The sequence below is a fragment of the Schistocerca piceifrons genome, chromosome 11 (assembly GCF_021461385.2).
Source record: "Schistocerca piceifrons isolate TAMUIC-IGC-003096 chromosome 11, iqSchPice1.1, whole genome shotgun sequence".
In the NCBI taxonomy this organism is placed as follows: Eukaryota; Metazoa; Arthropoda; class Insecta; order Orthoptera; family Acrididae; genus Schistocerca; species Schistocerca piceifrons.
Genome location: NC_060148.1, coordinates 166,975,684 through 167,003,041, shown reverse-complemented (window position 1 = coordinate 167,003,041; position 27,358 = coordinate 166,975,684). Strand labels below are relative to the sequence as shown.

Genomic DNA, 27,358 nt, shown 5'->3' with positions numbered 1-27,358 from the left:
AAATAAAGTCTACACTACTGATCAGAAAATTATCCTATTTCTGCAGTTTAAATGCCTGGTTCTAATTATCACTGGCAACCTAACTGAGCAAGTAAAATGGATAACTAAGATCAACAAAATCAAAATAAATAAATAAATGAAGAAATAACATGGTCAGCAGATAACAAAAAATGTTTGTCATTACATACAGAGATCCAACACAATGGAACTTTAACTCTCCAAGAGTCACTTACGCTTGTGGAACTCTGTTCCAAATGAAAAACAGAAAGAGACTTGCTTATCTCCTCAAAACCTAAAGCAGAATCACTGGGACTACAGTAAATGAAAATATATGGCCACAGGACTTTGAAGAACCCTCCTGAATGAAAGTGTTCTACAAGAGATTGAGCCAACTATCAGTACAAAGAAGAAGAAAAGAACCTTTTCTTTCTTTCACATCTTATAACAGCAATAAAACATATTCTTATGACAACATGTAATGAGACATCTGGGAAAGAAAATAGGAGGACAATGGATCGAACAAATCCGTAAGACCTCACAGTAATTGAACTCAGACAATAGATTCTGAGAACAATGATAAAATTCAGAACCTTCTCAAGAATCAAGAATTGTCTGCAGAAATGACACATACTAAGGCTCTAGAGGTTTCAGTCACATTAGGAAATTGTGAATGGAAATAATCAAAATATACTGGGTGGACTACAAGGACCAAGCAGTAAAAACTTAGAAAGGGTGAATGTGTAATGTCTAAAGTAGTCCATTGCAACACATCATGGTGATAACACTGTTTTAAAACTTTCTGTCAGATTAAAAGTGTGTGACAAACTATGAAATAAAAGAATCAGGTTAGAACCTAGTCCAACACAAGTTGTCAATATGCCAAGAAGTTTAACTTTCTTACCATTCAGTTACCTGAAAATAAAAGGAATTATTAAAAAATTGAGACACATACATCTACATGTCACAAGCATTACACAATGATTGATCATTCCATTGAAATGAGTATCCATGCATGACTGCACAATATACAGTTGTAGTAAAATTATCACAATAATGTTCAATTTGGACTGAAAGGTGTTTGACATTGTTGACTGTAACCTCACAAATCTTAATACAAGATCCATTTTGAGAGATATTTCCTTACTTTGTACATTTGATGATATTGTTATTTGGTTTTTCAACAACAGTATGCAGTTGTGTGAAACAACTCAAGGACAATATGCAATTGTTGGTAAGCTGACTTTTACTTATAAAACAGCAATTCCGAACTTTTCATTTTTATTATTATTTTGTTGCCTGCAAAATCATTATGTTCACTGTTTCTATGCCAGACACATGGAAAAATGTACTTTAAAGTGTTTATACATGGTGACTATGCAGAAAATATAATACACAACAAGCAATAATGCATGAAACACATATTTTAAAAGCACAAAAGAGAACAGGAAAATTTTAAAAATGTTGCCCAAATATGCTGCTCTACTGATGTAGAAAAATCTGTGCAAACAGAAAGAGAATCATTAAACCTAAAATTCGTTTCTTGTCAGGTGACTCTGAGTGGTCCTAGAGCTTAACAACAGGCCAGTTTATGTAAAGAGATGGTATTTAAAAAGTCATAACCATCCATCATCACTATCAGCAGCAGGCATTTGACATTCACAAGAAACAACTATAATAACTTTACGGTGGACACAGTTTCTAAATCATGTCCTGAAAGGTGTTGGATTGCTCAGTCAGCAGACTACTTCCCACAAAAGATAATAGTCCCAATTTTGAGTGCTGGAGCAGCATGCAATTTTTTAGTCTGCCAGCAACGTTTACATCATCATGAAGATGGCACTACATTAACTTAGTAACTTTTGTTCTCATATACATGCAGAAATCTGCAACTCTCTGCTGATGACATTATAGTGTACAAGACGTTATCGTGTTTGACTGACTCTAGAAGGATAGAGGGCGAGTCAGACAGAATAGAGGCAACATGAAACTGAACTAGTGCACAAGATCATTGACAGTTGAAGTGAATGCTTGACTTTGGTTTATTGGAAGAATTCTATGAACATGTAGTTCATCTATAAAGAAGACCACATACAGATCACTTGTGCAACCAGATAGTGAGTACTAATCAAAGGTTGGGTTCCCACCAAGTTGGACTAAAGGAAGAAATTGAAGCAATTCAGAGGTGCACTGGTAGATCTGTTACCAGTTGTCTTGATAAACGTAAGAGTATCATGGCAGTGCTCCATAAACTTGAATGGAAATCCCTGGAGGGAAGAAGACATTATTGCTGTAAGACTCTACTGAGACAGCCAACATTTGCAACAGACTACAGAATTATTCAACTGGCATCAACATGCATCTTATGCAAGGACTGTGAAGACCAGATAATAGAAATCAGCATTCATACAGAAACACACAGACAGTAGTTTTTTCCCTCATTCCAATTTGCAAGTCGAACAGGTAGGATGTGCAATATGTATATGGAGGAGTTGCACAAAGAAGCACGTTATACGAAAAACATGCTCGAGTTAAGCAAAAAAGTCTTAATTCAAAACAAAATATATTATTTATATATTAACTCATTTATATATTAGACACATTGTTTGTCTAATATCAGAACAAAAATAACTTACTGATAACACACACGATACATGCAATTTGGCTTATGCCCACAGCTAACCAGTTTATTTCTCATCCATACCTGGCTTTCCCAGAAACCTTCCTTCCAGTGTATTCATTTCCATATGCTGATTACACTGCCATCTTTGACATCCATCATATACTCCAATTGCCCCATAATCTCTTCGACTCCTCCTGCTGAGTGTAACAAATTACACATTTCCATCAACCCTGGACAAACCCATGTAATAACTATAATAAAACACACTCACACAGCCCATCCACTAGACCTTTACCTAACAATCTACAAAATCAAATCCAGCTCACTGAAACATTAAAATACCACTATGTAACACTAGATTAAAAAAAACCATCTACTAACCCTCCAAAACAAAATTACTAGCTGCTCTAACATGAAGATTGCATTGCACAGACATCATCCCTGAATACAAGACCACTCTGCACATTCTCACTTATGCCAATGCTACATTGATGTCTGCTTCTCCCACATTACTCCAACCCTGGACAAACCCATGTAATAACTATAATAAAACACACTCACACAGCCCATCCACTAGACCTTTACCTAACAATCTACAAAATCAAATCCAGCTCACTGAAACACTAAAATACCACTATGTAACACTAGATTAAAAAAAACCATCTACTAACCCTCCAAAACAAAATTACTAGCTGCTCTAACATGAAGATTGCATTGCACAGACATCATCCCTGAATACAAGACCACTCTGCACATTCTCACTTATGCAAATGCTACATTGATGTCTGCTTCTCCCACATTACTCCACTTCCTCAAAATTCTTTAATGAGACATGGTATCTGCCTTGCTTTCCACATTTGACAACATTCTCCCATCCTTATTCTGTACCACCTCCTCAAACAAATAGAACATATTCACTCACTCTACATCTCCCACAAACTGGAGTCCCAACACTCCAAACATGCTCCATCCTTGAGAACTCTGGCTTATTGTTACACTGGTGTCACCATATGTTACCTGTATCTCAACTTTTAGTAATCCACATCCCTCTCCTAGACAATTTCTACTGTGATCATTAAATCATAAAAAGAGATCTAACCATGCAACCATCTGTAATTTAACCCATTTATTCAGTTCCCAAATGAAGGCACAACAGTGTCTCCATCTAACAAATACTATCATTTTGTCATTACAGCATTTCAATTATCAGTATCTTCTCCCATATATATTCTTTTTGTACAAAATTTTATCTACTATATTCTGCATTAAAATTCATGACTTACAAGTACTAGAAGTGCTCAAAACCATCAATAGCACTCAGAAAAATAGATGTTTTCCACTTCATGTCAATTACATCATCACTTTTCAAATTATAAAATTTAGTTTTAGATTTCTTTTTATCAGGAAACCAAAAGCGGAACACTGGCAGCCTCACCCCTGCCAGCTTACTGTTAAACTGAGACTGGAAATACAAAATAAGAGTCCAAAAACTGAAACTCAAACTTTTGAATTTTTGAAAGCTGTTAAATGAGCATGACTACTAGAGATGTAGCTTCTATGATTTGTACTGAGAATATGAAAAAGCAGAGGCAACACAAAGAGGTAGCAAATGCTGAAATGTTAAATGTAATTGAACATGAAATCATCTTGTATGCATATTGACATTGCCAATAATGACACTTTTGCTACAAAGTTACATGTCAGCTAAGGAGAAACATCAATTAACAATGGCTACTGCAGTAAGCTGCCAAGCAGTAGTGTTTATCACTAAGATTGGCAGTGACATGATACAAAACACAAGCAGCCCACTCTCTGCAAAGATCTACACATTTAGAATTCAGTAGCTCAGCTACAAAAAACAAGCATTCACACTTAATGTGAAAATACCAAGAAACTATGATACACTGCTATTTATTTATTTCCTCAAAAACAGTAATAATCTTTCTTCAGGGTAACATAAATATAATTTGAGTGTCAAGTCTGCATTTCACAGGACTGAAAGGAACTATCATATCTGGTGATTTCATATTTTATGCGAACACTGGTGTCAAAGCTCAGTATTATCTCTTGTACTGTACCAAGTTCTGTGACATTAGGGGATCAATTATAAAATCTTCAAGTTCAACTCTCATAGACACTACATTAAAAATCTACAGCAAATTTCATATGACGCACTGATGAAATATAACTGCTAAGTTATGAGGGAACAATTTGCAAATGAAAGGGCAGTAACACTGCTAGCACAGGATATTACCACATTCTCAATGCACAGATTCTTAGGTCAGATTTTGCTCGTTTGCATTTAAATTTTATTTTGTTGATTTTTCTCTGGCACATTGTGAAGGCCACAGGTGAACTTGATAATATTTGCACAAGTGTTCTCTCACAAAAGAGATACAATATCTGAAAGTGAAAAATTACTGAGGTTTTACAATACAAAGGCAGCAAAGACCTTACTGTGTGCACATATATGAACATAATTAAATGCTCTGAAAAGCTTTACTTTAATATTACTGTTTCATCATTCAAACCATTCAACTGAGGGAATAAATATGTTTCTTCATGTTAATAAGCAATTAGATGGAAGGAATATGGCAATATTAAATGCCTTCTACCTGTTACTATTAATAATATTAGTTTTTCTCAAGTAAAAATATCTTGACATTTTGAAAGAATTGTAGAACACTCTGCTTAATCCCTCCACTCCCAAAAGTGTGTAAAATTGTTCTTATGACTTATGAAGAACAACCATTCGGAATTTTGCTGCAGTAGTTTATGAAATCCGTCATCATTGCTTGTTCATTAATTCTGTGTCTATATTGCAACTTTTGATAAGAATTACTGTCCCTAATTACCTCACATTCAAAGTTCTGGTGTGCAATATGACAAGGTGCTGATGTTTCATCTAGTGTCATCACAACACTGCCATGGGCTGTTTTGCAATGTAAAACTGCATTAATCCTGAGGGTGAATCTACCTTTGGGCAAAAAATGACCACTCACTTCAAAGTCTTGATGAAAAAAAAAAAGGATTCAGTTTCAACATTACATAACTACCACTTATCAGTATTAGATTTAAATATTTTCCCTGTGAACAAGGCAAAGTTTGAGACATTTCATTAAAAGCAAATGCTTTCATGATATTTCCACTATCTCCAAAGACAAAAAGTTATATTAACCGAATTTCCCTTTGATTTTCATATGCTTTGTACTTTTATTGTTGTCAATTACAGGAAAAAGTCTATGAAAGTGGTCATACAGAATGCATATGGAGGATAACGGAAGAATCAGGCTTACTAGAATGTGTACTGACCAAAATAAACATAATGTGAAGGTTGAAGGCAAGGCATCTGAATGTTTTACAGTGGCGACTGATGTCAAACAGGGAGTCTGCATCTCCTGCAACCTATTTAACTTTGGTATTGGAAAAGGCCATAAAATAGTCTGTCATCAATTGGAAGATGTGTAAATGTAGGATGTCAAGTGAAACAGTTGGCATCTGCCGATGACATTTTCATTATACAGGAGAAAGATGAACTAACACAAACTAAAAATCTACATAGGAGGCAGATAAAGTGGGTCTAAGAATCAATCAGGAAAAACTGTGTGTGCAAGTAACAAGAAACAATAAAGAGAAAGTGGAAGAATCACTGGCAATAAAAGTGTGGTGTCACAAGGCTTAGGCCTGTCCCACCCCTCATTAAATCGACCAAGACTTATAGGAATAATTGTAAAAACAGTTGTTATTATTATTATGTTCTTTAAGTTTGTTTTTGGGTTTTCAGAAATACTGCGGGAAGAAGGTTTATTTATGTTGAAGATAACGTGGAAGATGTTGCCCAACAATCACCACGAAAGTTTGACGTAGCGGCAAGTGGGTAAGGAATAAAATGAATGCTGCAAACTACCGTGAGCCATGGAAGAGCCTGGGCTGCGAGGGTGTCAAGCTTCCTAGGTCGTTGTTGGACAACGTCAAAGGAAGAGATATTCTGCTCTCTCTTTGTAAACAGATCGATCGAGTCTTGAAAGGTTCATGTAAAATGTATAGGCAGGTGACACATTAGGTGAGACCCAATGCCTGTAATACTTCCACAGTTATTAAAAAGTTGTTAAATGGCAAAACCAATAGTTCATCATTTATACAGATAAAAGGTAGTAAAGATATAGGAAAGGAAGAGTTGCGGCGTCAGAACCAAAAGTGATACATCACTCAGCAACAAAGGAGGACGTAAACAGCGGGCGTTACGTGGTGAAAATGAACAAGATAAAATCTGCAAAAAGGTGTCTATTCTCAATGGACAAACTATTCAGTTGCAAACTACTAAAAAAAAAACCCTCAGCATTTATGCAACAATTGTGCGATTGGTATAAATGTATGGGACTGAAACATGGACATTGAGCTAGATGATACGAGATAAAAATTATGACTTCTGGAAAAAAGATGTTAAGAAAATCTTTGAACTTGTGTCTGGAAATAGAATTTTTAGAAGAAGGAAAAACACAGAAATCAGCACATGATAACTTAGAAACATAACTAATTTAATATTTTCCATATTTGTATAATACATGAAAGGATAGTGACAATCTACAATTAAAATACTTATGGTTAGAAATACAGTGTCTTTATATTAAAAGATAACAAGTGGTAGTACCAGTCAGCTACAACAGACATACAGTTAGAAAGTATCGTATAAGTGATACAAGTTACTTAGAACACTGTGAGACCATCATAACTGTAGCAGCCAGCAGAAAGATCGCGGGAGGCGCACATCAGCACGGCGCGTCATGGACAGTAGTTGCCGCAAGTAAAGTCTCGTCCACCAGAGGGCACGCGAGAATTCGGCCGCGCCCTCTGCCGGCGGAACAACAACTACTCAGGCAGCACGGGCTGTGCCCAATCAGTTTCACATCTGGCAAGCCTAACGGACAGTTCCCGGTCTACACAATGTAAAGTGCGATGGGCAACGAGAATCGTGTTAATACACAATTGGCGATGAGTAGGGTCATTCTTTTGCATGTTGCATTGTTGTTCTGGTTTCGCAGCTTATCCTTGGCATGGAGGATTTAGTGTGGGTTTTGGTTGAGCAGCAGACGGAGCTCCTGGCAACCATGAAATAAGCGCTTCGGGCGTTGCTCTCCACGCAGTCTGCTCCAGCGCCATGCCCTCCTCCCTTTCCCCTATATGATGAGATGGCGGAGGATTGGGACGCATATGAACATCGCCTTCGGCAGCATTCCCAGGCATTTCATGTTGCCGATGCGGAGGTATGTCGTGCTCTTTTCTTTTCTTGGATATCTCCATCGCTGCATCAAGTTTTGCGGCTGCTAGTGCCATTGCAGGAACCCTTGTCCTTGTCTTTTGACGCATTGTGTTCATTGCTGTCTTCATATTATCGCCACCGCACGCATGTTGTGGCAGCTAGGGTCGAGTTCTATCAGTGCAAGAAACAGCCCCAGCAGTCTAACCGGGCATGGGCCGCTACCCTGCACGGTCTTAGTCACAATTGTCATTTTGTCACGGAGCAGTCGCGAGAGTCGTTTGACCACGTTATGTTGCGAGATGTCATTGTTCGTTTGGCCCCTGATAGGGAGGTCCGGCAACAGGCCCTGCAGTTGGAAGATCCTTCCCTTGAGGAAGTCCTGTCCATTGCTCAATCGTATGAAGTCTCTCACGCCGCAGGTCAACAGCTGGAAGCGTGGTGCGACGTAGCGGTGGTTCAGGGCGGTACGGCAGCGTCCACTGTGTCCGAGGTGGGCGACGTACGAGCGGTACAATCCGGCCACTCCCACTCCCGCACGGCGCGTAAACAAAGTTCTGGCCGCCAGCCCCTGTTACCGTCCTGTGCGTCGTGCTATATACATCACGATCGGTCAGAGTGCCCCCCAAGCGTTGGGCCATTTGTCGCAAATGTAATAAAAAAGGACACATTGCTAAAGCTTGCCGCTCAGCCTCAAAAGAATCGAAGGAAGCAGGTACAGAGGACATGGACGCTGACATTCAGGAAGTTTCATCGGGCCAGGCTCCTGACGCATCGGCACACAAACTCTTTATCAAGGTGTCGGTTCAGTTGCACCAATTACAACTGCAAGTAGATATGGGCGCGGCAGTTTCCTTGTTGAATGCACAAACTTACTGCGATCTTGGGTCACCCCCGTTGGCGCCAGTTTACCGGCATGTCTGCGGTTATGGTAAACAGTTCATTTCCCTACAGGGTCAATTCACTACCAATGTTACTTACAAATCAATCACTCAGCCTCTTACTTCTATTGTTGTCAGTGATGCGAGCTCTGCTAATCTTTTTGGATTGGATACCTTTCAAGCTTTCGGTTTTTCTATCACAGACAACATACAGTTGGTCTCCGAAGACGTTCCGTATCAATCATTGGAATCTTTGACCTCTGACTTTAAGGACATCTTTGAAGAGGGCCTGGGGTGTGTTTCAGACTTTGAAGCTCACTTAACATTGAAGGCATCGGCTCGCCTGTGTTTTCTACGCGCGAGGCACATCCCCTTGCCTCTCCGTCCTCAGGTAAAAGCAGAGGTAGACCAGCTGACAGACCTTGGGGTCATTCTTCCCATTTCTTCTAGTGAGTGGGCTTCGCCCCTCGTTATTGTCAGGAAACCCTCGGGAAAATTATGTCTTTGTGGTGATTTCAAGGCCACCATTAATTCCCAATTGGTGGTGGACACCTGTCTCTTGCCTCGTTCTGATGAATTGTTCTCCGCTGTGGCGGGAGGCCAATATTTTTCGAAAATCGATCTTTCGGAGGCTTATCATCAGATACCACTTGATGAGGGCTCCAAACGGCTGGTGGTCGTGAACAACCCGTTTGGCCTTTACCAATACCAGCGTTGGCCTTCGGAATATTCAGGGCCCGGCAATATTTGAGCATTATCTTGAGCACATCACGTCGACAATCCCTCATTGTATTAATTACCTGGACGACATGATTGTCACAGGCCACAGCACGAAGGAACACTTGCACAACCTTCGAACCTTCTTTCTCAAATTCAGGTCCGTGGGCCTGCATTGCAACCTGTGTAGTCGAACTTCTTCCAACCGTCCATTGAGTATGTGGGCTACACTATCTCTCGGCACGGTGTACAGCCGCTAGGAAGTTTGGTCCAAGGTATCGTCGACCTGCCGTGGCCCACTTTGCTGAATGAATTACAAGCTCTTTTAGGCAAGATTTCCCATTACCACCGGTTCATTCCCAGGGCTTCCGCCATAGCCTGCCCCCTGTACTGCCTTCTGTGCAAGGGTGTTCCTTTTGATTGGTCGCCTGCATGTGAGCGAGCATTCACCTCGTTGAAGGGCCTCCTCACGTCAGCACCTTGTTTGGCTACTTTTGACCCCAACAAGCTGTTGGTCCTGGCTACAGATGCTTCGCAGTATGGGGTGGGGGCTTTCCTCGTCCATCGCAATGCGGATGGCTCCGAGCAGCCACTGGCGTTTGCGTCTAAAACTCTTAGTCCCGTGCAGGCCCATTACTCCCAGGTGGAAAAAGAGGCTTTGGCCATTGTCTACGCTGTTACCAAGTTTCACCCTTTCTTGTATGGCACGAAGTTTCAGTTAATCACTGACCATAAGCCATTAATATCGTTATTTGGCCCCGCCTCTCAGATTCCGGATAGGGCAGCCCACAGGCTGCAGTGCTGGGCTTTGTTCCTCTCTAAATACCATTATGACATTCATTTTCGCACTACTGGACAGCATGCCAATGCCGACGCTCTTTCCCATCTTCCGGTGGGCCCGTATCCTAAGTTCGATCGGGAGGAGGTTATGTGTTTTCATTTGGATGTGGCGTCCCGCCAAGTGGTTGATGGCTTCCCAATCACTAGTTCTAGAATCGGCAGGGAAACGGCAGCAGACCCGATTCTCCGGCAAGTAGTTCACCTCATTCAGCAGGGGTGGTCGTCCCGACCGCCAGGCTGGGCATCGGACCCTCTTCGTAATTATTTTGTTCTATGAGACTGCCTCTCAGTCTTGGAAGGAGTTCTCCTTCTGGCTACTGATGATACAGCTCCTCACGTGCTTGTTCCTGCAAGTTTGCAAAGGGAGGTCCTCATGTTATTACATGAGGGGCACTGGGGTGTTTCCCGTACTAAAACCTTGGCTGGAAGACCTGTGTACTGGCCCTGTATTGACAGAGAAATTGAGCACTTGGTGGCTGCCTGTTCCCAGTGTGCGAGCCAACAGGCGTCTCCCAGGTCAGCGTTCTCTTCATGGCTGCCTGCAACCCTGGCATGGGAACGTGTTCACATAGATTTTGCGGGCCCGTTTCTCAATGGCTTTTGGCTCATTGTCATTGATGCTTATTCCTGATTCCCATATGTGGTTCGCTACTCCTCAACCACTTCAGAAGTTGCAATCCAGGCACTCGCAAAAATCTTTTCTGTGGAAGGTCTGCCAGACACCCTGGTATCGCAGAATGGACCTCAGTTTATTTCGCAGACCTTCCAGGATTTTTGTAGGCGCTTCGGTATTCGGCACATTTGCTCTCCCCCCTTTCATCAACAATCAAATGGGGAAGCCGAGCGCATGTTGCGCACATTTAAGACGCAGATGAAAAAGTATGTGCACGAATTTCCTGTGGAGGAGGCGTTGACGTTTTTCCCGACGGCATACCAGACCACACCGATGGGAGAACGCAGCTCCGCAGAGCTCCTCCACGGGCACCAACCTAGGACTCCAGCCTGGTCCTCACCAGTCTTCGCAAAACAGGATACCCGGCTTTCCATCAAGTATGTCGGTCTGGGAACGTGGGTTTGGTCACAATCCACGTTGGATACCGGTGGTGGTCCTGTGTCGCTATGGCTGCTGGCTCTATACCTTGAAGGTGGGGGACCGCGAGGTTCGTTGTCACCAAAATCAGCTATGTCCACGTTTGGGCACCCACCCTCCAACCCCTCAGTTGCCGGCTTCCCCATTGCTGGCACCTATGTTGTTTTCTCAGGGGACGCTACTGCCCCTCCCACCTGTGACTCTACCACACTGCGATGGTTCTCAGCCTTGGCGGCCTCCAGTAGCTCCAGCACCGGCATTGCTGTCATTAGAGATGCCTCAGTGAGAGCCGGCCCCCCTCGCAGGCCCGGTTTCTCAGGAGGCTGGTTCGCCTGTGGTCGTGCCTTCCGTCATCCCTGCCACTGGGTATTGCCCCTCCCAAGGTGGAACGAGATCTAGAGTTCAACAGCTTGTCACCCGTTCTGTCCTGGGCTCCGGTAGTGGGACGACGGGGGCCTCTTCGTGTGGATCACTTCCAACCGTATTCGAAGGTTCTGGCTCGAGGGTTGGCAGATCCCCCGCCGACCCCAGCATTCCAATGGACATGGAGGTCATTGCTACTGCACGACGCTCCACCTTCCGACGCAGTGGATCACCGTGGCTTCACCCTCCGAAGGAGGCAGAGTGCAGTAGCCACCAGAAAGATCGCGGGAGGCGCACATCAGCACGGCGCGTCAAGGACAGTAGTTGCTGCAAGTAAAGTCCCATCCACCAGAGGACACGCGAGAATTTGGCAGCGCCCTCTGCCGGCAGAACAACAACTCAGGCAGCATGGGTGGTGCCCAATCAGTTACACAATGTGAAGTGCGATGGACAACGTGAATCGTTTTAATACAATAACTTTTTCAGATCTGAAGATGACACTTTAACTTGCTGAAACTAGTTATATATATTGTAATCCGGGCAAATAAACTTCTCTAGTAAAAAGATTATGTTATTCAAATGCAGATATCATTCTTCTGCTGACAATGTCAGGTAACCATATTGTAGTAATTCTGCCCGTCAGCAAAAAAGAGTAGTAGTGGAAAGCTGTCTTAGCTGCATCTGTCAGTAATATAAGGTGGATATGCTTGTCATTGTTAGTGTGATGTACTGACACGATGTTTGGAGATATCACAATCACAATAGAGCCATTAAATGTATATATGCAGGTGGCACAATGTAACTAAAACACTTAATATATATCAACTTAACTACTACTCCTCTTCCACAGAGGAATTACTGAATTTGCAATAATAATACAATGTGTGTGTGTGTGGGGGGGGGGAGGGGGGGCGGGGGGTTGCGTGCACGTTTACTTGCGTGCGTGTGCATGCACCCTCGTGTGTTGAGGAGGGGGGCAGGGGAGAGAGCTAAGTATAAATCATTAAACCATGGTATGTAAAAAAAAAACTAGCTTAAAGCAATCATGTAAGTAGTGAGTATGGTGCCATATTTTTCAGTGGGAGACTGTATTATACATGTAGAACTGTTTCATTCCACATCATAGCAATATATTGCTATTGGGATATGTGAAATGTGATAATAATTAACAAACAATCATGCACTTCATATTGGTTTTGACAGAATATTGTGAGTAATTATTAGAATTAAATTAACTATTATGGATATAAATGAATACACATCAGTTTTTATGGCTATGAAGTTTTAGTTCTCATGGACCACACACATCAACCCAAGCCAAGCATCTGACTTTCTCCAAGGCGTACAATCTTGGCAGGGTTTTTGTCAATGTGGAACATTGCCAGCCCCTACTTAGAATTTTTCAACTGTCACAAGCATGGAAAAAGTGTCAGCAAATATTGACTACCTCAGAGGGTAAGTAATGCAGTGCTGTCCTATATGACACAAGCAGGTTTTTGGATCCTGGGGAAGCTGCACATATACACTGATGGCAATGACTAATCCAGTGAAATGAAGCTTTTGTAAGCATCAGTTAGCAGTCTTGTGAAGAGTGTTAGTCATTTCTCTGATTAATATTTATGTAAACATACATTGTAAGGTCTTGATTATGACTGCATGTCTATTCAGGCAAAGTACTTTTGAAGAACAGATATTTTTACTTCCACAAAGTGAATAAGAGTCAGAAAATCTCTTTCCCTCGAACAAGCAAGTTGACAGTAGTTTCAAGAGGAGGAAGAGGAGGAGGAGGAGGAGGAGGAGAGTAGTGTTTGACGTGCTGTCGACAACGAGGCCATTAGAGACAGAGCACAAGCTCGGATTAGGGAAGGATGGGGAAGGAAATCGGCCATGCCCTTTCAAAGGAACCATCCTGGTATTTACCTGGAACGATTTAGGGAAATCACGGAAAACCTAAATCAGGGTGGCCGGAGACAAGTTTGAACTGTCGTCCTCCTGAATGCGAGTCCAGTGTGCTAACCACTGCACCACCTCGCTCGCTAGTAGTTTCAAGAACCAGCCAGGTTATATGTGTGGGTGAAAAAGCTTTCAAAATGATCACAATTGCACAAATGATGAGCACTGGTCCTAGTGTCTGGTGACAGTAGCAACCTCGACATTACACACTCATATTAAGATATTTAACATACAGTTGACTAAACTTCTAAAAAAAATGTTGGTTATGTTTTGATACAACTAATTGCATCATCCAAAACAAACTGAACTACCATAAAACTTGCACAAGGTTGGTTCCAAGACAGCTTGCCATTCATCACTCAGAACAGAAATTTTGTGTTTGCAAAAATCCTTTGAATAGTGTAGGTGATGCACTTTTTAACAAAATTTTAGTGTGTGATCAAATATGGCTACATCACTCCAAAGTGTTAACACACATTTTGGAAACATCCTGAATCATCTATTTGTATGAAATTCAAAATGCAATCATCAGCTGATGAGGCCATACTAATCATCTTGTGGTGAGCCCATGTGCAGGATTTTTAAGAGAAACTTTACCAACAGCCTATTCCACTCAAGTACAACTGAGAATGAAATCAACCCTGTGCTGAAGAATAAATACCCACAACGACACACGAAAGGTATGCTGCTCCTTCAAGACAATATTCGACCTCATGCAGCACATGCTGGGAACTGTGGCAGAGTGGGCTGGGAATACCTGCCTCATCCTCCTTACAGTCCTTTCCTTATCCCTCCCTAACCCCCCCCCCCAAATGAAGAGACAAAGGAAAAGGTACAAAACTTGCTTCAAGATTAAGGTAAGGAATTCCTTGCTGACAGGGTAAGGAGGAAGGAAGGAAAGAAGATAGAGTTAAGCATCCCATTGATAGCACAGCTATTAGCAATGGAGAGAAAATAAGAAAACTCATACGGAGAGGAGACAAATCTATAGGAATATGTGGTGAAGTAGACATAAAACTATACTGAGTTAATAGCTAATGGTCTATTCTGTTATTTTAGAAACTTCGTATCTCACTGAACACAAGAGAAGATGTGCCTGAAGACTCTTAGGAGAGAAACCTTACGCAGTGAAAGTAAGTGTGTGTGTGTGTGTGTGTGTGTGTGTGTGTGTGTGTGTGTGTGTGGTGTACGATATATATACAATATATGAAGTGCAGAGCATGGCAGAGTTCCCACATATGTACATACTTACCGGTTCTTTCTTGGGTGCAAGTGGAACCAACACTGCTGTCACAGGATTCTGCAACAAGAACAATTTATTTATTTATTGCATGGGTTTTTGAGATATTAAGAAAAATGTGTGTGTATGGCGGGGTGGGGTGGGGGTGGGGGGGGGTGGCAGGGTGGATGGGGAGTTGGAGTGACAGTGGTACACAAAGTACCCTCTGCTACCATCATAAGGTGGCTTGTGGAGTGTAGATGTAGATGTAATAACGAAATGTATAGTATTATATGTACCAGGTGTCCACATGAAATCTCCCAGACTTACAAATGAAATTTAAAAAATATAAGATATACATACTTCCAGTTTTCTGCCTCATGTAAATTAACTCGAAAATTTTGTAGAAAAAATTAGTGCACTTCCACATAAGAGCCTTTCATAATCCATCCAGCATGTCTGGGGTGATAGAGGCCATACAGTAAAGCTGCATGCCCTCGGGAAAAGTTACAGCTGTAGTTTTCCCTTGCTTTCAGCCATCTGCAGTACCAGCACAGCACGGCCATTTTGGTTAATGTTACATGGCCAGATCAGTCAATCACCCAGACTGTTACCCTGGAACTACTGAAAAGGTTGCTGCCCCTCTTCAGGAATCACACGTTTGTCTGGCCTCTCAACAGATACCCCTTCATTGTGGTTGCACCTACGGTATGGCTGAGGCACGCAAGCCTCCCTACTAACAGCAAGGTCCATGGTTAATGAGGTCATTGCTTGCCTCACATGTACATGACTTTGGTTCTCTCCACAGAAGAATTATGCATAAAGGCCATTGCATCCATAATTCTTCTGCAGAGATAACCAAAGTCATGTAGATGTGAGGCATACACTGTGTGTTCCACATAACCTGAAAAACAGAGGTGTTATTGTGGACATTGTAGTATCCACTTGGTGGAAATATTTCATCTAAGAGGTCAGGAACTTCTAAACTCAGTGCACAGTGATGTACCATCATACTGGAAGACACATTTGACTGAAGGGGAAGAAACTGAGAGATAAAAAATTGCTCAAGTATTTACAAATAAATGGTACCTGTCACTGTTGATGAAAAGTGTGATGTCACCGCCAGACACCACACTTGCTAGGTGGTAGCTTTAAATCGGCCGCGGTCCATTAGTACATGTCGGACCCGCGTGTCGCCACTGTCAGTGATCGCAGATCGAGCGCCACCACACGGCAGGTCTCAAGAGACGTACTAGCACTCGCCCCAGTTGTACGGGCGACTTAGCTACCAATACAACACTGACGAAGCCTCGTTTATTTGCAGAGAAGATAGTTAGAATAGCCTTCAGCTAAGTCAATGGCTACGACCTAGCAAGGCGCCATAGCAATTGATAGTTATCGTATGAAGCATGTCTCATCAACAACGATGTATACAAATGATGGATTAAAGTTAAGTATTCCAGAGGCTACGTACTTTTCTTGATAGCATTCATTACGTATCCTGTTTCAGACCTAACACCCTCCTGTGTGAGTTAGCGCGTGCATCTTGGCCGCCTCTTTCAATTAGTGTGCGTAGTGTTGGCAAGTCTGCCGACACTACATATTTGGCGACGAGTCTCAAACGGCAACGAGGCTCAATACTGTCTTCTTTCTCTTTGTATTAATTTGCTTGTGTCATGGCTTCGCCACAATCTCCAGATGTACTGTCCGAATTTTATCGCTTGCAGAATCAGCAGACGCAGGCGTTATTGGATGCCTTTGGACAGCTCGTTCAGGGTCAACGTGTAATGCAAAACGATACGGCAGCTGCCGCTTCACCGCTACCACAGCCACAACATGCTGTTGTACCCCCGTTCCGGCCATTTGACCCGGCAATGGAAACCTGGACGGAGTGGTCACGCCAATTTGGATTCCATCTTGCCGCCTACAGAATTCAAGGTAACGAGCGGCAGCCTCATTTATTGGCGTGTGTAGGGGTGCAAACATACCGTGTGATAGTGAAATTGTTTCCCCGACGCGACGTAGCAACTCTGTCCTACGAAGAAATTTTGTCTGCATTAGATGCATATTTCAAGGAATCAGTCAATGTAGTTGCAAAACGGTATACGTTCTTTCGTACAAAACGTACGGCCGGTCAAACTAATCGGGAGTGGATTGCAACTTTGCAAGGCCTTACTAGGGATTGTGCTTTTGAGTGTGAATGTGGACTCCCTTATTCAGATACAACGGTACGTGATGCAATTGCACAGAACGTTTCTGATGTTCGTATACGGGAACAGATTTTGAAACTAGTTAATCCCTCCCTTCAACAAGTGATAGACATATTCGATAGGCAAGACACACTTGACTTTGCTCAGGAATCATTTGAAACTTCACCAGCCGTGTGTCACATTAACCGGCCCGCCGGGCGCGCTGCACGGAACGATAAACAGCCCTCGCGCCCGTCCGCGCAGCTGCCGCCGCGCTCTCAAACACGGGTGCCACGCAAGCATGCAAATGCAGTGAAATCATGCCCGCGGTGTGCAACTAGACATTCGCGTGAGAATTGCCCGTCACGCCAAGCTCTTTGCTTTTTCTGTAATAAAAAAGGACATGTTCAAAGTGTTTGCCAGAAAAAGCTCAGATCGGACACCAAAAACCATTCCAGGCCCTTTGCTTCGCGCCGGAATCGAACCAAGAATACTCAGGCTCGTGAACCTTCGCCCATGGACATCCATGTAGTTCATTCCACTCCGCCCAGTGCCACTCTCTCTAACGATGACTGTGTTCGTCCCACAAAAAGTGTGCGTCGACATCGATGGAAATCACGTCAAGTTGCAAGTGATTCTGTTCCAGTGTCTGTTCACGTTGCACAAAACAGTCGCTCTTGTCGTCCGCAGGACAATAAACTTTTTGTAGACTTGGACATTAATGGCAACGTGATCCCATTCCAGCTCGATACCAGAGCTGCAGTTTCATTGATCAATAAAGACACGTACAAACAACTGGGTAAACCTCCGTTGCGTGCCACATATGTTAAGCTAACTACATATTCAGGTCACACGATCCCTATGTTAGGACAGTGCAGCCTTCTTGCAAACATACAAGGGACAAACAAAACTTGTGTCATTTTACGTCCTTCGTTCTTCTTCTGCAGTGAACTTGTTTGGTTTACATTTATTTCAGTTCTTTAACTTGTCTATCGTAAATCAGGTCCTCTCAGTGAACCACACTGTGCCTTCAGCCAGTGTTCCTCGTCTATGTGAAGAATTTGCAGACATTTTTGCACCGGGCCTTGGTTGCGCTAAGAACTATGAAGCACATTTGGAACTGAAAGTGAACGCGCACCCGAAATTTTTCAGAGCGCGCAATGTTCCCCACACCTTACATGATTTGGAATCACAAGGTGTGAGTGACTGTGCGCAATGCCTCTTCCATTTCAGCTCCGCTTCATCGCTTACGCCGTAAAGGTGTTCCGTTCGTCTGGTCGACGGAATGCGAACGCGCCTTTCGCCAGTTGAAATCGGCGTTGCTTTCTAATACTTGCCTTATGCCATTTGATCCCCAGAAACCCCTTTTGTTGATGGTAGATACATCGGATTTCGGGATCGGTGCTGTGCTTGCGCACAAAGATGGCTCGCATGATCGCCCTATTGCCTTTGCGTCCAAATTGCTCTCGTCAGTGCAAAGAAATTATTCACAAATCGAGAAAGAAGCTTTGGCTCTCGTGTTTGGTGTTACAAAGTTTCATGATTTCTTGTATGGTCGTCACTTTACCATCAACACGGACCACAAACCTTTGACATCGCTTTCTCATCCGAACAAGCCTGTACCTCCACGTACAGGGCAGAAATTCATTCGCTGGTCTATTTTCCTCTCGCAGTACCGCTACGATATCTTGTATCGGTCCACTGCTAAGGACGGAAACGCCGATGTGTTGTCCCGTTTGCCTGTTGCTGAGGATAGAGCATTTGATTCTTCCTAACTTGCTTGCATGTTCATTGATGCGGAAACCGATGACGTGGTCGAATCGTTTCCGATTGATTTTCGTCGTGCAGCTACAGCCACAGCTGCTGACCCTGTCCTTGCTACCGTTTTGCGTTTTGTTGCTACGCAATGGCCTGTGTCAAAGTCTCGGATCGAGGATCCGTTGGTTCGCCGATTTTTTGCTCACAAGGAGAGACTTTTTGTTCGACGTGGTGTTTTGTTGTTGCGTTCTGATAATGATCAGTCCAGAGTCGTGGTCCCACGTTCGTTACAGTCCGCTGTCTTACGGCTTCTTCACCAAGGACATTGGGGTATAGTGCGAACGAAACAACTTGCTCGTCAGCACTGTACTTGGTTCAGAAACGATGCTGCGATTACGAATATGTGCTCTTCTTGCATGGCGTGTGCCGAACGACAATCCGCACCGTCGCGGAAATTCTTTGCATGGCCAAAAGCTACTTCCCCTTGGCAACGCTTGCACATCGATTTTGCTGGTCCATTCTGGAATGCTCGATGGTTGGTTGTGATCGATTCTTTCAGTAATTTTCCTTTTGTTGTCCGGATGTCTTCCACGACGTCATCTGCCACCATCCAAGCGTTATCTGCTATCTTTTGCATTGAAGGTCTTCCACAGACTATTGTTTCCGCCAATGGCCCACAATTTATGTCCGCAGAATTTCAGTCATTCTGCAAGGCTAATGGTATTCAACATCTGACATCCGCGCCGTTTTCGCCTCCGTCAAACGGTGCCACTGAACGATTGGTCCGGACTTTCAAGTCACAGATGTTGAAGCTGAAAGAGTCGCATTCTCGGGAGGACACGTTGTTGCTCTTTTTGTCTTCGTATTGCTCTCAGCCCCGAGACGGTCGCTCGCTGGCTGAGTTGCTCCACGGTCATCCTCATCGAACCTTGATGTCTTTGCTGCATCCGCCGCATCAGGTTCCTGTGAAGTGGCAGACTCCTGCTTTTGCTCCTGGCGACGTTGTATACTATCGCAACTATCGCGGTTCATGGCGTTGGCTCGCAGGGCGCATTCTTCGCTGCCTCGGCCGCGCGATGTATTTGGTTTTGGGGGCCTCTGGTGAGGTGCGTCGGCATCTCAATCAGCTGCGCCTCTGTCGTCGCACGGGTTCCGCCGCTCCCCGTCTGCTTTCAGCAACGGTGCTGTCCGGTCAGCGCCCTGGGGACCCATCTACTGGCTCGCCTCATCCCCAGGTGTTACCGACACTGCCTTCCATTTTGCCCCATGGCGACGTGCCGCCGCCCGCAGTGGACGCGTCGCTGCAGCTGCCAAGCGCCTCCCTGGGTCATGCGCCGCCGATCGCTTCCCGTGACCAGCAGTCCTCCGCCATGTAACTCTTGCCCACTCCGGACCACATGGCATCTTCGCGCGTCGGGTACCCCGACGCAATGGAGGTCGACCCTTCGGCCCCTCCTGTCTCTTTACAGGCGCATACACCGCATGTTGGCGTGCACCCTGTACTAGGTTTTCAGGCGTTTCCTAGCTCCCCTCGGACCGAATGGCCGGGTGCGGGTGGCACAGCCTCGCCTGTTGTTAGGCTCCCCACCTCATCGCATACGCCAACATGGGGTCCTCCCCACAGCGGGCGGAAGCCTTATAACACGACCGTTCGCCAATTTGCGGGGGAGGAATGTGGTGTCACCGCCAGACACCACACTTGCTAGGTGGTAGCTTTAAATCGGCCACGGTCCATTAGTACATGTCGGACCCGTGTGTCGCCACTGTCAGTGATCGCAGACCGAGCGCCACCACACGGCAGGTCTCGAGAGACGTACTAGCACTCGCCCCAGTTGTACGGACGACTTAGCTAGCAATGCAACACTGACGAAGCCTCGTTTATTTGCAGAGAAGATAGTTAGAATAGCCTTCAGCTAAGTCAATGGCTACGACCTAGCAAGGGGCCACAGCAATTGATAGTTATCGTATGAAGCATGTCTCATCAAGAACGATGTATACAAATGATGGATTAAAGTTAAGTATTCCAGCAGCTACGTACTTTTCTTTATAGCATTCATTACGTATCGTGTTTCAGACCTCACGCCATCCTGCGTGCGCTTATAGCGTGCATTTCGGCCTTCCCTAGCTATATAACAAAAAGCACTAAAATATTCAGTTAAATTTTGGTTACGCAATAAATAACACAAATTTCAAAGTTGTACATTCAACAAAATTCCCAGTGCTTACAGTTACAAAAATCTTGAATTCTATAGGAAATTTTGTGGGGAAAGTGAGGTGAAGACTGTGCTTTATTGGCAGAGTACTTATTGTTAGAAGGTTCAGCAAATCTACTGAAGAGACTGGCTACATTACAGTTGTCCATCTTCGTACTGCTGCAACAGGGTAACATGATGAAAAATGGTCAATCTATGCTGTCATTCAACAGCACACATCTTTTTGCTGTCTCTGATATAATCCCAAAAGCTTTCTTTGTCAGCTAAATGGACATTTCCCTCTTGACAGTTCGGGTTTTGCCCCATCTGGTCTAACATCTCAGTAACCAATGTGGTGGCAAAGCTGCACGTCAATGCTTACATAATTTTACTTTGGAAGTGTTCAAGAGAATTTGTTTATGCACTAACCCCAACTACTTTATCACATCCATGACACACTCTCTCCTATTTTGCAATAACACAAACGGTCTGACCTTTCCTGGCCATTTTTGAGGCCCTGTCAACCATACCTGGTAGGATACTACACCTTGCAGCAGTACTCCAGAAGAAGATGGACAACTGTAATGTAGCCAGTCTCTTCAGTAGATTTGCTGAACCTTCTAACAATAAGTACTCTGCAAATAAAGCAGTCTTCAACTCACCTTCCCCACAAAATTTCCTATAGAATTCAAGATTTTTGTAACTGTAAGCCCTGGGAATTTTGTTGAATGTACAACTTTGAAATTTGTGTTATTTATTGTGTAACCAAAATTTAACTGAATATTTTAGTGCTTTTCTGGAGGATCAAATATGTTTTCATTGTTTGGGGACCATTACCACTTTTTTCAACATGCATGTATCTTACCCAAATAATCTTGCAATTCCTTTTTATCTTCTGATGCAATAAATTGGATACTGCACTACGACATGGTGCAGCCACTGATTGTGCTCGAGACACTTTTATATGTCTTGACCACAGTATTTATTCATTTATTATGCATTTCACATTTTGCCATTTTTAAAGGCTACAATGGTCCCAGCATGTCTCAATTGTCTTCACCTCTTCATTGTAGTCAAAACGCTGACCACAGGACAGGAGTTTCCTGAGGTACAAGAATAGATTCAAATCGCTGGGTGTAAGGTCAGGACTGTATGCTGGATGATCAAACAGCTCCCAGCTGAACTTCTGCAAAACAGTTGCTGTGCACCAAGCTATATGCGAGATGAGCATTGTCATGCAGCAGCACAACACCTGCAGTAAGCATTCCACACCTCTCGTTCTGAATGGCACGTTGCAGTTTCCACACTGTTACGCAATAATGGTCAGCATTCACTGTTTCACCTCTGGACAGGAAGTCAATGAGCAGAACACCATGCACATCACTTTCTGCACCAACACAGTCAGTCTGAGTTGTCTTGACCAGAGACCCACTGTAACGCCAATGCATTGACTGCTGTTTGGTTTCCAGGGTCAAGTGAGAAATTCACGTGTCATTGCCCACGATGTCTTGTTGAGGAACTCACTGCCATCATCATGGTACCACTCCAGAAATGTCAGTACTGCTCCAAAGCGTTACATTTTGTACTCACGTGTCGTGTTTTTTGGCACCCACCTGGAACACAATTTTTTGAACAGCAGGTGCTTTGTGACAATTTGATGCATTGAAGATCATGATATCTGTGGAAAATGGCTGCTGATCTCCATAATAGCCAAGCAATGGTTCTCCAGGATGTGCTGCTGCACCGGCTCAGTCAGGTGATCACCGACAAGGGATGGTCGCCCACTGAGCTCTTCATCATGGACACTTTGATGACCTTCGAAAAAAAGACTACGTCAGTGATGCACCATCTGTTTGGTCACACACCTGACAGAGCTGATGATGAATTTTGATGTGCACTATGTTTCGTGCATTAAGGAACTTTATCACTGACTGAACCCCACAGATGGCAATAGAACGAATAAGACACACCATTTTGAGGCACTCCTGCCATGGTACTGGCACCAGGTGGGACCTGTCCGTCTGGCAATTGATTCTCATAAATCTGTCGCACATGCACAATTTTCCCAGCTAAATACATCTACTTTAAAGGATTCAACATTGGGAAACTTACATTCTGGATGCCCCTCTTATATTCCAATAGCTGGATTGCCTGTATTACATATGGTGAAAGTGCATGGGATGCAATACAGACAAGGTTTTGTGGTTGTGTGATGCTACCCCAAGAGGTGAAAAGAGCTTTTGCCAGGTGACTCCAATTACACATCATAGATCTAAATGTAAAGATATATAACGGGTAGCCATAAACTTTTAATCATCACCTCAAAAAAACCTTGTTTGCAGATACATGCGTGCAGCTCTTTGGGGTTGAATTTCCAAAAACACTGAAACACTTTTTTTATTTTTAAATGAGAAGTCAAGTACCAATTTTTATTGATGTAGCTCTAAAAAAGCTTTATGAGTTCTTTAACAATGATTTATTTAAAAAGAAAAACTTTCACCCACACCTTCACCTCCTTAGAGTTGAATTTGTATAGATGCTGACCAGGAAACCAAATACCAATTTTCATAGTTCTAGCTTCAAAACTGCCTTAATAGCTACCACACAACATAGATCTAAAGGTAAAATATATGAGGGGTACCAATAAATTTTTAATCATCACCTAAAAAAATTGAGTTACATAATTAGCTTTTGTTTGTGTGCAGATACATGTGTGCAGCCCTGGTACACATTTAAATTCCCATGTCTTTAACATAGCTAGGCAGGACAAGAAAATCATTTGGATCATCCTGCCAGTGTTCTGCATTTCTGCTGCAGCCAGAAACAAATTACTACATGATACATCACCATAACAGTGGATTGCACCTTTTTTTTATCCTATAATACCTTACTGTGGTGCCAGAATTTCAATGTGTACGAAGTCTGTAGATATGTCTTACAGATGTAAATGCATAATGAAGGTGGATTATGCACTGTATGACCATTAACACCAACACAACACCGGGAAGACAATTATTTTGCACTGAACATTAAGAAAAAATGTGCACTGACAATGCGTATCAGATTTCATATCAGGTTTCCCTAATTTACAATACTAACAATCTTTCAGTAAAAATTTTATGAAATTATTGGCTTGGAATATGCCGCATCATTCAAATAGACTGCATGGTTAGTTGATTTGGGGAAAGGGACCAAACAGTATGGTCATCGGTCCCATCAGATTAGGGAAGCATGGGAAAGGGAGTTGGCCGTTCCCTTTCAAAGAAACCATCCTGGTATTCGGCTGAAGTGATTTAGGGAAATCATGGAAAACCCAAATCAGGATGGCTGGATGCAGGTTTGAATCGCCGTTCTTTCAAATGTGAGTCCAGTGTGCTAACCACTGCATAACCTTGTTCGATAGACTTTATGGTCTGCCTTTTGTATGTTGTTACACCCATTGTTCATGTGTAAACCCTGTGCTGTGCAAAGAGTATATCTAGTCTACGCATACTAAGCTGCAGGTACGGTATCAACATTTACTAAAGCAATTCTTCATAGAAGATTTGCATTTTTTTTCTTTTTTTAAACTGAGTTTACATATTCTTACACACATTCTTCATGTACAAATCAGCTGTCTGGAAACAGTGTACCTGATCACCTCAAATGGACATTCCTGTACATGGAATCATATTTAAACATGGTATCTATTTCGTCATGAGTAATGATTAGTTTGTGCAGTAATTACAACAAAAATAACTTTATAAACATATTAATCCTACTGAAAAATTAATGTATTAAAGATCTGTTTCTTTTTCTAGATGATTCTCACCAATCCAATTCATCATAGTAACTGCTGAATACTTTACTTTTGGTCCACAAACTGCAATATCATCTAAACTTTTCATGCTAATTAAGGGCATATAAGCATGGGTTTCTCTGAATGTACTTCTGAACAAGAGGTGAGACTTTTGTTCATCCTGCCTTTTGACTTCTTCTGGTGATATTTCCATAATAACATTCATCCCCTAACACATATTTCTTTATTTCTAACCAACAAGCCAGATACCAATTTTCATAGAGTTAGCTTTCAAAATGTTTCAATATTATTAAATATTTCCATAAAAAGTTTTCATCCCCTATTTCAGCTCCCTTTCAGGTTGAATTTCCAAAAACAATGAAACACTTTTTTTATTTTTAAATATGAAGTCAAGTACCAATTTTCATAGGTGTAACTTTAAAAAAGCTTCAACAGTTCTTTAACAACAATTTATTTATAAATAACTTTCACCCACTACTTCATCTCCTTAGAGCTGAATTTGCGTGGATGCTGACCAGGAAACCAAATATCCAATTTCGTAGTTCTAGCTTTAAAATTTCCTTAACAGCTATTTATTTTCAAATAACCTTTAATCCCCTATTTGAACTCCTTAGGGCAGGAGTTTCCGAGAAAAAGTCCCTTATTAAACAATAACTACAGTATAATATCAACTTGGTTTTCAAATTTCAAGTTTCTGTTGTTGCTTCTTGCAATGAATGTCCTGCAACATTCAATGTCAGTCAACTGGTGAAGTGCTGCCATATTCAGTACTCACTTGTCTGTAACAGACTACCTTCAGGTATCATGTCTACAGTTACAACTTACGTCGCATGTGGTTTTCTGTCCAAAACACTTAACTGTGTAATGGGTGATTGTAGATAGAGAACTGAAAGTGCCCAGCTCCTTCTCACCTCCATTACCTGGCAAACTAAACTCATCATCTGTCAAGGTACCATTGTGTTTACACTCAAGAAATGGGAGTGTTGGGAGAGGTGGGAAGGCAGTAACAGTGTATTCTGCAAAATCCTTAAAAGTGGAGTGTTGGCAGCCATTTCACAGTCAGGTCATTCTGACTGGTGGAACTTCATGCAGGAGTTTCAGTAACTGTAAAAGATCAATATCCCTATCAAGCATTACAACATGAACTACATTAACAATGAGGAGACAGTCAAGGGGGTAGAATGATCAACTAAGGATCATTAGGTAATAAAAGCTTGATGCTAGTCTTACACTAATATTTTTTGTCTTTTTTTGTTGGCAAAAAAGGGTGCTGGTATATACAACTGAGTATAAGAGTAAATTTACTGAATGTTAAATGCCTCTGTGACAAACTGCCATTAATAAAACATTCACAGTGGGAGGCCAATTTATCTTACTGATCATAATACAACAAGTAAATGTGTTGTGACTGCTATGTATTCAATATAAAAGTAACTGTACTTTATCTATTTTGGCATCTATTTTGTAACCAGTGCATTGAAGGTGTTATCAGCTGTCATGAAAAGTGAAAGTAATGAAAATATACAGAATATGAGAGAAGAATAAAATTTCCTTCTGCAGTAGGATTGAACCCATGAACCTCAGCACACTATCTTGTGAACTCACATGCTATGTCATCATGCTATTTCCTTAAGTTGTGATTATTTTAATAGCTTTTATCTTGTTGACATGTCTTAATTGAAAGCCACCAAGATAAACAGTTCTAAGGTGAGATAGCTGGCAGTTTAAAACAAATCAGCATTCAATATATTCTTCTATCTACATCTACATACATACTATGTAACTCACCATATGGTGCATGTTGAAAGGTACATTGTACCACTACTAGTCTTTTCCTTTCCTATTCCACTCATAAACAGAGTGAGGGAAAAATGACAATCTATATGCCTAAGAGCAAACACTAATCTCTCTTATCTCTGTGGTATTTATGGGTAAACAGAGTGAGGGAAAAATGACAATCTACATGTATAGGTGCAAGCACTAATTTCTCTTATCTCTTTGGTATTTATGGGATATGTACATTGGGGGTACTAGATCTGTTCTGCAGTCAGCTTCAAATACTGGTTCTCTAAATTTTCGCAATAGTGTGTCACAAAAAGATCATCTTCCCTCCTGAGACTACCATTTGAGTTCATGAAGCATCTCTGTAATGTGTGTTGAGTGAACTAGCCAGTAACAAATCTAGCAGCCCATCCCTGAATTGCTTTGATGTTATCCTTTAATCCACTTTGGTGCAGATCCCAGACACTCAAGCAGTACTCAAGAATAAGTCTCACACAGGTGAACTATCCTTTCCTAAAATTCTCCCAATAAAGTGGAGCCCTTCATCAGTGGTTTGCATGACACTGTGTCACAAAAAGGCAAACTGAGTTTTTCAGAAGTGGTGTTTTCTAAACCCATGACAAGCCATGGACAGTAGCTTTTCAGTCTCAAGGTAATTTGTTGTATTCAAACTGAGAATATGTTCCTGTCACTCTTGC

The 27,358-nt window shown here is 42.4% G+C and overlaps 1 long non-coding RNA gene across 2 annotated transcripts in view; it reads right to left on the bottom strand.

Annotated features, from left to right (window-relative positions):
- Positions 1-27,358, bottom strand: part of LOC124720296 — a 119,330-nt gene that overhangs the window by 65,116 nt on the left and 26,856 nt on the right. For both annotated transcript variants that reach the window (XR_007006120.1, XR_007006119.1), the window contains exons 3-4: positions 14,974-15,021; positions 2,702-2,817 (exon numbers count right to left, since the gene is read on the bottom strand). This is a non-coding gene — a long non-coding RNA (uncharacterized LOC124720296). The remainder of the gene's footprint in view (positions 1-2,701; positions 2,818-14,973; positions 15,022-27,358) is intronic.